The 10823-nt window shown below is 34.5% G+C and overlaps 1 long non-coding RNA gene across 1 annotated transcript; it reads right to left on the bottom strand.

Annotated features, from left to right (window-relative positions):
- Positions 1 to 2248: 2248 nt before the first annotated feature.
- On the bottom strand, positions 2249 to 4830 carry LOC110942407. Its single transcript, XR_002594824.2, has 2 exons — positions 3214 to 4830; positions 2249 to 2877 (listed from the first exon to the last, which is right to left on the bottom strand). It is a non-coding gene; the product is annotated as an uncharacterized LOC110942407 (long non-coding RNA).
- Between the last annotated feature and the right edge of the window lie 5993 nt (positions 4831 to 10823).

Here is a 10823-nt window from a genome sequence, read left to right as displayed (position 1 = left end):
CAGTTGATGGTCCGATGATTATGTGTATTCAAATACTGTTTTTTTTCGCATTGATATGGCTGTATAAATTTGATATTATATGTAACTTGTTTGTATGGCATTTTTTGTTTGTACGTGAAGATCATTCTTTGTATCTTTTGTTTTGCATAGATTATTATGATTTTAAAATACATTATTAAACAAATGATAGAAGTCACCTACTAATTTTCGGAAAAATCCTGAAAATGTTCATTTTTTACGTGTCTTATGATGATATTCTGTTCCTTTGACTTTTTGTTGCCAAAAAATGTTCCTCGAACACGGGTGGCGCCGTTGGTGTATTAAGTTCAGATGGAAGTGTATATGTTAAATGAGATCGTGACACATGTCCAAAAATGCTGGTATATTTTGTAAAGTCGGCGTTTTTATGGTGCTTCTGTCTTCGATGTCACGGATGGCTTCGTCGTTTTTCACAACTTGTCACGGGTGCCAAGTTGTGAAGAATTGGCTTCGTCGTTTTTATGGTGTATAACTTCCAATTTTTTTTTTTTGTTAATGTATAGAAATTCTTTTGTTAACATTGTTATTCTTTTATTGCTTGAAATACAAATTCAAACAATCGTATATGTTTAAAGAAGAGAATCAAAGTTGGTTATTTTACTCATTAGAGTATTACTTTGTAACAACTAGACAAGTTAGTTTTCTAATAATAACACCCTAAAGTGTGGACGGAGTCCATCAAGAAAGAGGTTAACGTCCAACCAAGCCGACCAAAGCTTGGGAAAGAAGTAGGAGAATCAGGAAATACTACTTGAGAGAGCCAAAACCTTGTAAAATCACGGTAAGTAAAGCAGGACAAAGGGTTGTAGGAGGTGCGAGAACACCGCCCCTCCATGTGGGAACTCCAAATTTGTTTTCCTAGAAGCTAGTTTTTCGTTGAGCCCACTCCAAACGCCCTAATAGTTACTTGAAAAAAACATTATCATACCACATGTGTGATAAAAGCAAAATAAAATTGTAATAATATGTATATTGAGTTACTTCATGCTTAAGCTACATATGTTTTACACCAAGTCAAAACAACATTATTTTAGGTTAATTATTAAGAATATTATTTATATCTTGATGTCGTCGATATCCATGCATGCGCTAAAGAGAATAATGGTGATGTGCTTTATTTCAATTGAAAGTGATTTATGTTGACTTTGTGATCATACTTTTTAAATAAAACCAATTTGTTCTTAAGTAACTTATATTAACATAAGAATATAATATTATTGTCAAATTAAACAAATAATTTTTGTTAATCGAAGAGAAATTTCATGATCTTAGTTGAGTTTGGTTTAAAGAAAATTTGATCTTGAAAGATGAAATTATAGAAGTTCATAAATAGGGGTTGCAATGTAATCTCTTTTATAGTAGACATGGTTATTTGAAACACATTGTTCAATACAATACTAATATATTATTAAATAATTTTTATGTTGATAGATAATAATAATAATAATAATAATAATAATAATAATAATAATAATAATAATAATAATAATAATAATAATAATAATAATAATCCATATAGTTTTTGAAATTCAAATAGTTGTTCAAGTGTATACGTTCATATAATTATTTTATTTTAAATATTACAAGAATAAAGTATAATTTGCGTCCCTGTGATACGTTGCTGTATTGATTCAAATCGCTATTTTGAAGAGGTGGTATCACTATCATTTAAATAAACGAAACTGTAAACTCCAAATATATTGTCATTTAAATAAACGAAAGTTTTTTTTTTTTTTTTTTCATTGAGAAAATATACCCTTTGGACCTAGAAAAGTTTATAAAGGGTATCAGCTACTTTGGGTTGACTTATGGTTACAGGTCTTTTGACATGGTTTTGGGCTTGGGCCAATCCAGGCTAACATACGCAAATGATGATTAATTTAAGACTTTAAGTAGCTCTCTTTCTCTCGGCCTAAAAAACACAACCAGACCCAAACTGTAACAGCTTGTAGAATATTATCAAACTTAGTAAACTTATTTATTTTTTTGAACGGTTTTTGCCGCAAAAAAACCACCACCATTAACTACCTGCCAAACCGCCAAAATTTGATCTATTTATACTTGTATTATGTATCGAAAAAAAAACTACCAAGATTAATCCATTATTCACACTGGTTAATCCACTCAAATTCGTACTCCTTTTTTTCTTTATTTGAATGACAACCTACAATTCCATCGTTTTCAATACGAAAATTGTTCTCGAGTGTTCTTGATATCCAATAAATATGCCATTGAACTATAGAAGTATACAAATACGTAAGGGTTTTTGGAACTGACTATGTGGATAAGTATAGATTAAAATCACTGAAACTAACATGGTTTCAAACATCTAGTAATCAAAACGTCCTAAAATAAAAACGCGCACGTAATTAACTCAAGGATGATTGTTGTTGTTGTCGTGTTGGATCACTTGTTAAGTTGGGCTTCCAAGTCATTGTTGTTCTTATCTTGTTGAAGAAGAAGATAAGGAAATGTGTAACCTCTATCCAAAGGGATAAATATAGGACTGAATCCACAATCCAGTTTATGTTTTTGGGGACATATAACACCAACACAAGCAAGAGCGGTACAAGAAAACGTCCCAAGTAAGTAAACACAGAAAACGATGAACTCTTGTTGAGATTCTTGACATATATAGTCATTATCATCATCACGCAAAATATGCAGCTCCGTACGCTAGGAGCAAATACGGCATCCAGTTAGGTTTGTGGGACTGATCTGACACCATCATAAGCGAGAAAGGAGCAATGTACGCCGAGAAGATATCAATAAATTTCAGAATGTTACGCCTCATAGATGGGAGCTTTGTACAAAACAAAATCCCGGATGTGACTTCAACTACAAAAACACAACAATGGCGATGATCATAAACAATCCATTTCCGTTAAGTTCAAAAGCAGATTGATTTTTGTTTGTCATTTGAGTTCGAATACCGGCCAATGCCCCCATGAACATAATGTGATGCAAAGATAGAGCGTATAGTAGCTAAATGCTGAAACACAAACATGTCACAGGAACTAAAAAGGGAAACTCTATATCTACCATAGGGAAACTCTATATCCCCACTTGTGGCCTAGTGTTACTAGGTTTGGATTCTCCAGTGGAGAGACTCAAGTTTGATCCTATTTGTGTCATTTTTTGGTGGATTAAGGCAATAAATGATTTGGGCCATACCTTGTGCGAGGTTGTCAATTCGAATCCTGAGCCCACCAGGGTTTTCGTCTCACCGTGTGTTATGACAGAGAGTTCTGTTCTTGTGGTGACACAAAGGTCTGTCAAGTGGCAGCCGCGGTATGGTTTCCCAGGGGAACGCCCAAGCCAAACTTGGAAACCAGCGTGGACCCAATTAAGACAACATAGTCTGGACGGAGTGAGGCAACGTAACTCTTAAATTTGAGGAGTGTCGTGGCCAAACACATAGAAAGTCTCCGTTTAAAAAAAACATAGGTGAAAAAGTAACTTACCTTAAATTGGAATGTGATGGCGATGACTGCATGTTAGCACCTAACAAAAAATAGAGAAATCGATGCAATAATAGGGAAATTAAGATAATATATGACTGAGTTTCATTAATCAATTCATCACCCGAAGTCCTACAACCTACTGGGGAAATTAGTGTATTATTCAGATCACACCCTATAACATTATGGTTAAAATTCTCATATCGTACCCCCAAAAAATAAAGGGTTAATGGATTTAAACACACTCAACTATTGCCATTTGGCCGCTGGCACTCTCAACTTTGACTTTGGCTCACACCACTCTCAACTTAACACTTGGGTTGCTGTGTCACCCCGTCGTTAAATAATCACTAACTGGGTTAGTTCTTTAATCCTACGTGTCATAATAATGTGATGTGGCTTGCCTAGGTGGACTCATCCCTTATAACCCCTCTAAAGTTATAAAAACCCTAAACCAAAACATATCAACACAAATACACATACTCCAATCTGCAGAGGCCGGCCACCATCGAAACGTAAGATTTAACGATGACAGAGATTCGTAGTGATGGCTGTTTTGATCCGATGGCGAAGACAGATTTGAAGACGGGAGATTCGTAGTGATATCATCACTAAACAGCTCATCATCGAAACGCAAAAATCCAGTGCTGTTAGAATCGCGACATTCCTGGATGAAGGCAATTGGATCGTTCACAGACCGACAATGCACGCTCCTCTTTATCGACGAGAAATCGAGAAACTCATCCACCCAATTTGGTGGCTGACAGGTGTAGAAGACAAATCAAAAGAGAGAATCTGATTCGTTCACAACCCATTTCTGCTAGCAAAAAAGGAAAAAAAAAAAACCTATTTCCGCCAGCAAACCTCAAATCTCCAGATCTATCATCATTGGAAACAGAAAAATCCGGTTTTTATACTGATTTCGATTTGTCGTCGCATGACCTCCACCACAAAAACAACCACCACTACACCACCTCCACCATCTAATAATTGTCACCGTTGTGTCGGACCACCGAAGAATGACGAGAGTAACACTGTAACCCTTGATTTCAGAGCACTATAACTGATTTTGATCTCGTTTGGTTGGCAACGCCGGCGTTATTGAACCTGAATCTTTAACTTATTGGTTTAAGATATTAGATGGTTCCTTTGTCGGCAGATGATGGGGGTTTGGAGGGGGCTTGACTCAACTGTATTTGAACCGGACAAATTTATTTTTGGAGCTGGTGGCAACCGGAGAAGAAGGGTCTGGTGTGGCTGGCTATGGAGGTAAGTCTGGCGATGGTAGTAATAAAGCAGACAAAAGAGAAGGGGGATGTGGGGATGGTTGGTGGGTGGTTTATAATTGGGTGGGTGGAAGAATAATAGACACCTAGGATAACTTAAATGAGTTGTACAAGATTCATTCCCACGTCATCATGCCATGTCAGCAAATATTGGCCACGTCAGCAAAAAGAACTAACCCAGTTAGTGATTATTTAACGACGGGGTGACACAGCAACCCAAGTGTTAAGTTGGGAGTGTTGTGAGCCAAAGTCAAAGTTGAGAGTGTCAGCGACCAAATGACAATAGTTGCGGGTGTTTAAATCCATTAACCCAAAAATAAACCGTCACTATTCACCCACGAAAAGTCAAAACTGTGGCATTCGACGTTGGCCAAATCTATTTTTGTTTCTCTAAACTAAGTGCATGTTTGGGGTTCCTTATTTTGAAGAAAAAAGTCCTTTTACATGCCCAAAAGTCCTTTTTTTTGGGTGTTTGCCTTTCCTTTTTTAGCCCAAAAGTCCTTTTCCAAAGGCAAAAGTCATGTTTTCCTGACTTTTTGTTTCCAAAAGGACTTTTCCAAAAGTTGAAAATAAGTTAAGCCAAACATGCCCTAATTATTACTTGGTATAATGATTCAATTTTAAATAAAAACAAAAGAAATATCTAATCCCACCTCTGTCGATTGACGATAACTTTCCGAGTCATGGGTTAGTCGATTAAAAACCAGCTTTTTAATTTTAACGTTTCACCCAGCCAAACACCCCTTCCTTAAAACCTAACGAGAAAAAAACATGATTAATTTTCAGGGAAGGTACCTTGAAGAGAATCTTCCTCATACCTCAGAATTATATTTCTTAGATTCATTTTGATTGGTTGTGAGAGAGGAAAAAAACTGAACTGAAACTGAAAAAACCGAATTCAAAAAAAAAAAAAAAAAAACAAACAAACCAACAAATCGCACAAAAAAGCGAACCGAAATTTTACGGTTCGGTAACGGTTTTGCCTTTTATGAAAACCCCCGAAAAAACTGAACCGAATAACCTAAAAAATCATTTTGTTATATATTAATTTAGGAATTATTAGTTTTATTCTTAAACGTTAGGTATTTATAATACAAACATTAACATGTTTATTCATCTTTGAAATGATTTATTCATTCCCTACAAGAAATAACAAAAACTTAGCATAAAAATAAATAATTTTTCAAAGTATTATAAAAGAAAATTTCTTAATAAAAAACTTTGAAGAAACATCAAAATTAGATTAGAAGTTAGGTTTTTGTCAACGATCTTAATTAAAAAGGTTAAACATAATAACTTAAAGACTAAATTGCACAAATCAACCTTTATGTTATATCTAAACTGCACTTCATACCTTTTACTATGAAATCGGCCAAACCCAACCTTTATGTTCATGTTTTGCTACGAGTATAACCTTTAACACAAACGACGTTTGTTTTCTTGGTTAAGTTACATGTGAGGGTATTATGGTCATTTCAGTTAATCTTTTAATATATATTAAAAGAAAGAAATATTATCACTTACCCCTTCTCTCTGTCAATCTCTTCGTCCCTCTCAAACCTGCAACAACCACTTTCTCTCTCTTAAATGTTCTTCTCGACAGAGTGAAGGTTGAAATATTAAATTAATTTACCTTATGCTTGGTTTAATGAATATTAGAACTTGAAAATTAGAAAACTTGGTTTAATTAATTAAACAATAACCGGTGATATTGCAGGCTTATTTAATTAGTGAAACCGAAATTCCGATGAGTGGTAAGTATAGAGTGCCATTAGTATGCCCCGTCGATAGATAACTGATGATAACCGGTGAATGTTGGTGGTCGGAGGTGGTTTACATTTAATGATAACCATCTGCAATTCTGACGAGTGGATGACTTGTATTATAGTTTTGACATGTGTCGTATGTAGGGGCTTTCTTTGACATGTACCTTGGGGACAGTCCGGTCTCCGAGGAAACAAAAACAGAGATCGGAGAAAATGTCACGAATATAATGCGAAGGTGCTAATTTGGGCATTCTGCTTCTCTCCAGCATTTTTAATGGATAATTAGTTTCGAATCCTAGTCTTTGGCGACTCATTATAGTGTCATGTATTTTTGTATGATGCAACAAAAGAGGATCATTGATTATTACACTTAAAGTAGAGGTTACTATCCATAGAGTTCAGTTTGTTTGTAAGGTTACACAAAAATGCAAAAATGAATCAAGAAAATGTATTACAGTGAAACCCTTCTTAACTAGGATACCAATGATCTCATAGCTAAGGTTTTTGATCTCTTCATATCTGATGAATGCAAAAAGGTTTCCATCTTTGTCTCTCTTTTTTGCCAAATATGCATCCACCAACTTCCCAAAAACTCTAAATTCCGACCAGATCATCCACCAACTACACTTCTCCGGCAGGTTTGCGATGTAGAAGGTAGTGGCGTTCTTAAACTCCCGAAACCCATGGCATCTTTTAATGGGTTTCTGCTTCCTTTTTCTTCTGTTTACTATTTCCCAGCTCTCGTCGTTAATCTCCCCAGGTTCTAGCTCTTCATTTCCGGTGTCTCTTCGCCGGATTTCTCTCCAGACCTTCTTCATTGTCATATGCAATCGTTAAAAAAGTGAAAGACTGGCATTGGGAATCACATGTGAAACTTCAGGTTTTAGTTGAGGTTTGACTGGTCTAGAAAAATAAGAGTAAAGTCTTTTTTGAGTCCCTGTGGTTTGCGCATTTTAACTATTTGAATTCAAAAACCAAACTTGTCTTTATTTGAGTCCCTATGGTTTGTATTTTTAACCCTTTGAATTCAAAATGAAACCTCATCCAACCCTTTGAGTCCCTGTGGTTTGTATTTTTAACCATTTGAATCCAACCCTTTTAGTCCATGATTTGGATGAGGTTTGCGTTTTGGATTCAATGGGTTAAAAATACAAACCACGGGGACTCAAATAAGAAACATGTTTAGGTTTTGGATTCAAATACTTAAAATGCACAAACCACAAGGACTCAAAAAGGACTTTACTCAAAAAATAATAAAAAATAAAAAGGTTTTTAAAATGACCAAAAAGCCCTCAGATGCTTTGCATGTGAAGGCAGTTAACCAAGAAAATAAACGTCATTAGTGTTAAAGGTTGACCCTTGTAGCAAAACATGAACATAAAGGTTGGGTTTGGCCGATTTCATAGTGAAAGGTATGAAATGCAGTTTAGGTATAACATAAAGGTTGTATTATGCAATTTTCTCTAACTTAAATGTAAACACCTAAGAAAGATTATTAAATCTTGGATTATACTTTTTATTTTTCAATGTTACACAATTTTGTTCCAAAAACCAAACTGAACCGTTGCTAAACCCCGAAAAAACCAAACCTGAACGATTTTCAATAATCGAAAACCGAACCGTGCACACCATAGTTGACACCGACTTTAGGTATATGCAAATCCTCACGCGGATTTTATTTTAATAAATAATTAAAACTACGTTTGTGTATAGTTTTTTTTTAAAATAATTTAACTGATAAATAGATTATGTAAGCTATATTAATTTAAAATAAGAGAGACATGCGATTACACCTCGTCCATTTTTCGAAAGTTATCTGCTGCTGAGGTGTGCTTTCAGGAGTAAGTGTTGCAGATTCAGGCTCTTTAATGCGTAATCAAAATCTAGCAAAACAAGAATAAGCATGAGAGAGTCCTTCCAATCAACACAGTTATCGCCAATCTGGTGGAGTCCCGCAATTGGGAGCTAAGAGTGCAAATTTAGATGAGAATGTTAAGATACTGAACTAGAAGTTTTAGTGTGATCTAAGGGAAAATTAAACTAAGGCAGACATAGGTAAAGACCATTTTAATTATGAAGTTGTGATAATTCATGTATGTTAGGCACAAAAACAGATTGCCTTTGGGTTGAAGTTAATTAAAAGTTCTAAGGCAGGCATATGCATAAGTTAATTAAAAGTTATACTTAAACAAAAACAAATTAGTTCGGGCATAAGTGAAACAACTATTTTAATGAGGCACAAGTCAGTTCGGCTAGATATGAATGTAACACATCACCTTTGGGCATAAGTGAAACATTCATGTATATTTGGCACAACTAACAAAGCTTTTAGTTAGAATTGAATGAGTTCTCGAGAAAGCCGTTCTCAGTAATTATTGAACTCACAAATTAGAATTCGAAAACATAAAATGTAAACTTTAAACCCGTAAAATTAACCTGTAAACTGATAATCGAAAACTAAAACCTGATTTTCAATTAACATAAAATCAGATTTTATTCAGAAAAATGTGAACACCAATTAAAAAAAAACGTGAATCATTGTAAAAAGTTTTTCATCATATTTTGTTTTCTAATTTTAATTCCAAAATTTAGGGAAAATATACAGAACTAATTGAGCATCATCTGCTCTAATTCCACGTGTTGATAAGTTCTATACGTATGTAATGGAAAACATGAAACAATGTGCACCTGTTACAACATTAAGTCTAGTAACTGAAGCAGGCATTGAGGTAGACGAAATCATAGTTAGATTAGTTGAGTTTTCGCTTAGGTGTATGTTACTTATGGTATTAAGAGTTCTTGATGAACTCGTGAATGTGTAGAGAGAGAGAGAGGGACAAATTAGCTTGTGAAGTTATACTGTGTAACCCTTATTCTCTCTAAATGATATCCTTAAATATACTCAAGGGGAAACCCCTTATTAGTTAATAAGGTTAATATAGTCTATCAACAATTACCAACTAATATATAATAAGGTATAATTTAATATTTTGATATCGTATTATAGAAATGATTATAGTGGCCACATAAGTAAATATAATTAATATATTTAATCTAACAACATATATAATAATATAGTAACACTTTATTTATTTATTTTTAAACGACATTAACACTGTATATGATGTTCTAGTTTGTCGACGAGCCTCGAGATAAACATCATAAACTCAGAGTGAAATCGATTACATAATCTACAACTTGGTTCTACATGATATGGATTCATCGACGGAACTAGAGGCTTTTTATCAGATGGTCATCATAAGACTATCTTCTCTACAAGCTACAACTAAAGGGTCAACTTCTTTTCTTTTCTAAAGAAATCTCAGATTGTATATATAAAAATGCAATAAATTCCCATGGTCGGGGGATCAGTGGACCCACTTGACCCCTCTCCCAGCCTCTGGTTCCGCCCCTGCATGGAATAGCTTAATTAATTCACCTAATAGTTAATAAATTGTTTAGATTCTCGGGTTGATTTGAATCACACACAGTGGTTGATTTAGAACAAAAGTTCGGGTGTAATGTTTAAATATTTTATCGTACATTCATACAATAATAAAGAAAACTAAACATTTACCTAATAGATTTCTCCTCTTCGCCATTTGAAAGCTTGAAATCAATCCATTACATAATCTGGAATCGAGGGAGTGGAGTAGGGTTGTTTATCTGCCAAACCAAACCGAGCCAAGACATGCTCGAGCTCGGCTTGGTTTTTAACCGAGCTATCTTGGCTCGACTTGGTTATGCTCAGATGTAAAAAAAGAAATTTAATATGTAGCTTTCAGAATTCGATTGTCTAAAATATTATTCAATAGTTTAAGAGAATATATCCAAAATAGTTTCAACCTATTATATATCACAAGCTAAAATCAAGTTATCCAAACAAAAAATAATTTTAAATTTAATGAAATATAATAAAAGCTCATTAGCATGGTAATTAACCCCTAGATATATCATCGATATCCAATTGCACTCCTAAATAAATGCGAAAAATAATCAATGTCTTATAAAATATTATATGTATATAAAAAATAATTATATAAAGTAAAATAATTCGAGCTAACAAGCGAGCCAAATCTAGCCAATCTGGCTCATTATGAGCCGAGCCGAGCTATATTTTCATTTTAACCGACCTGAGTCGGCTCGTCTTAGTTTCAAACGAGCCATATTGAGCGAGCTTTTTCCGAGGAAGCTCCAAGCCGCGAACTTTTTGAACAACCCTAGAGTGGATGGAAGAGTGGTTGGCTGGCCATTGTGTTCTTATTTATTTA

Source organism: Helianthus annuus, chromosome 5, assembly GCF_002127325.2.
Source record: "Helianthus annuus cultivar XRQ/B chromosome 5, HanXRQr2.0-SUNRISE, whole genome shotgun sequence".
NCBI lineage: Eukaryota > Viridiplantae > Streptophyta > Magnoliopsida > Asterales > Asteraceae > Helianthus > Helianthus annuus.
This window is presented reverse-complemented; position numbering and strand designations above follow the sequence as displayed.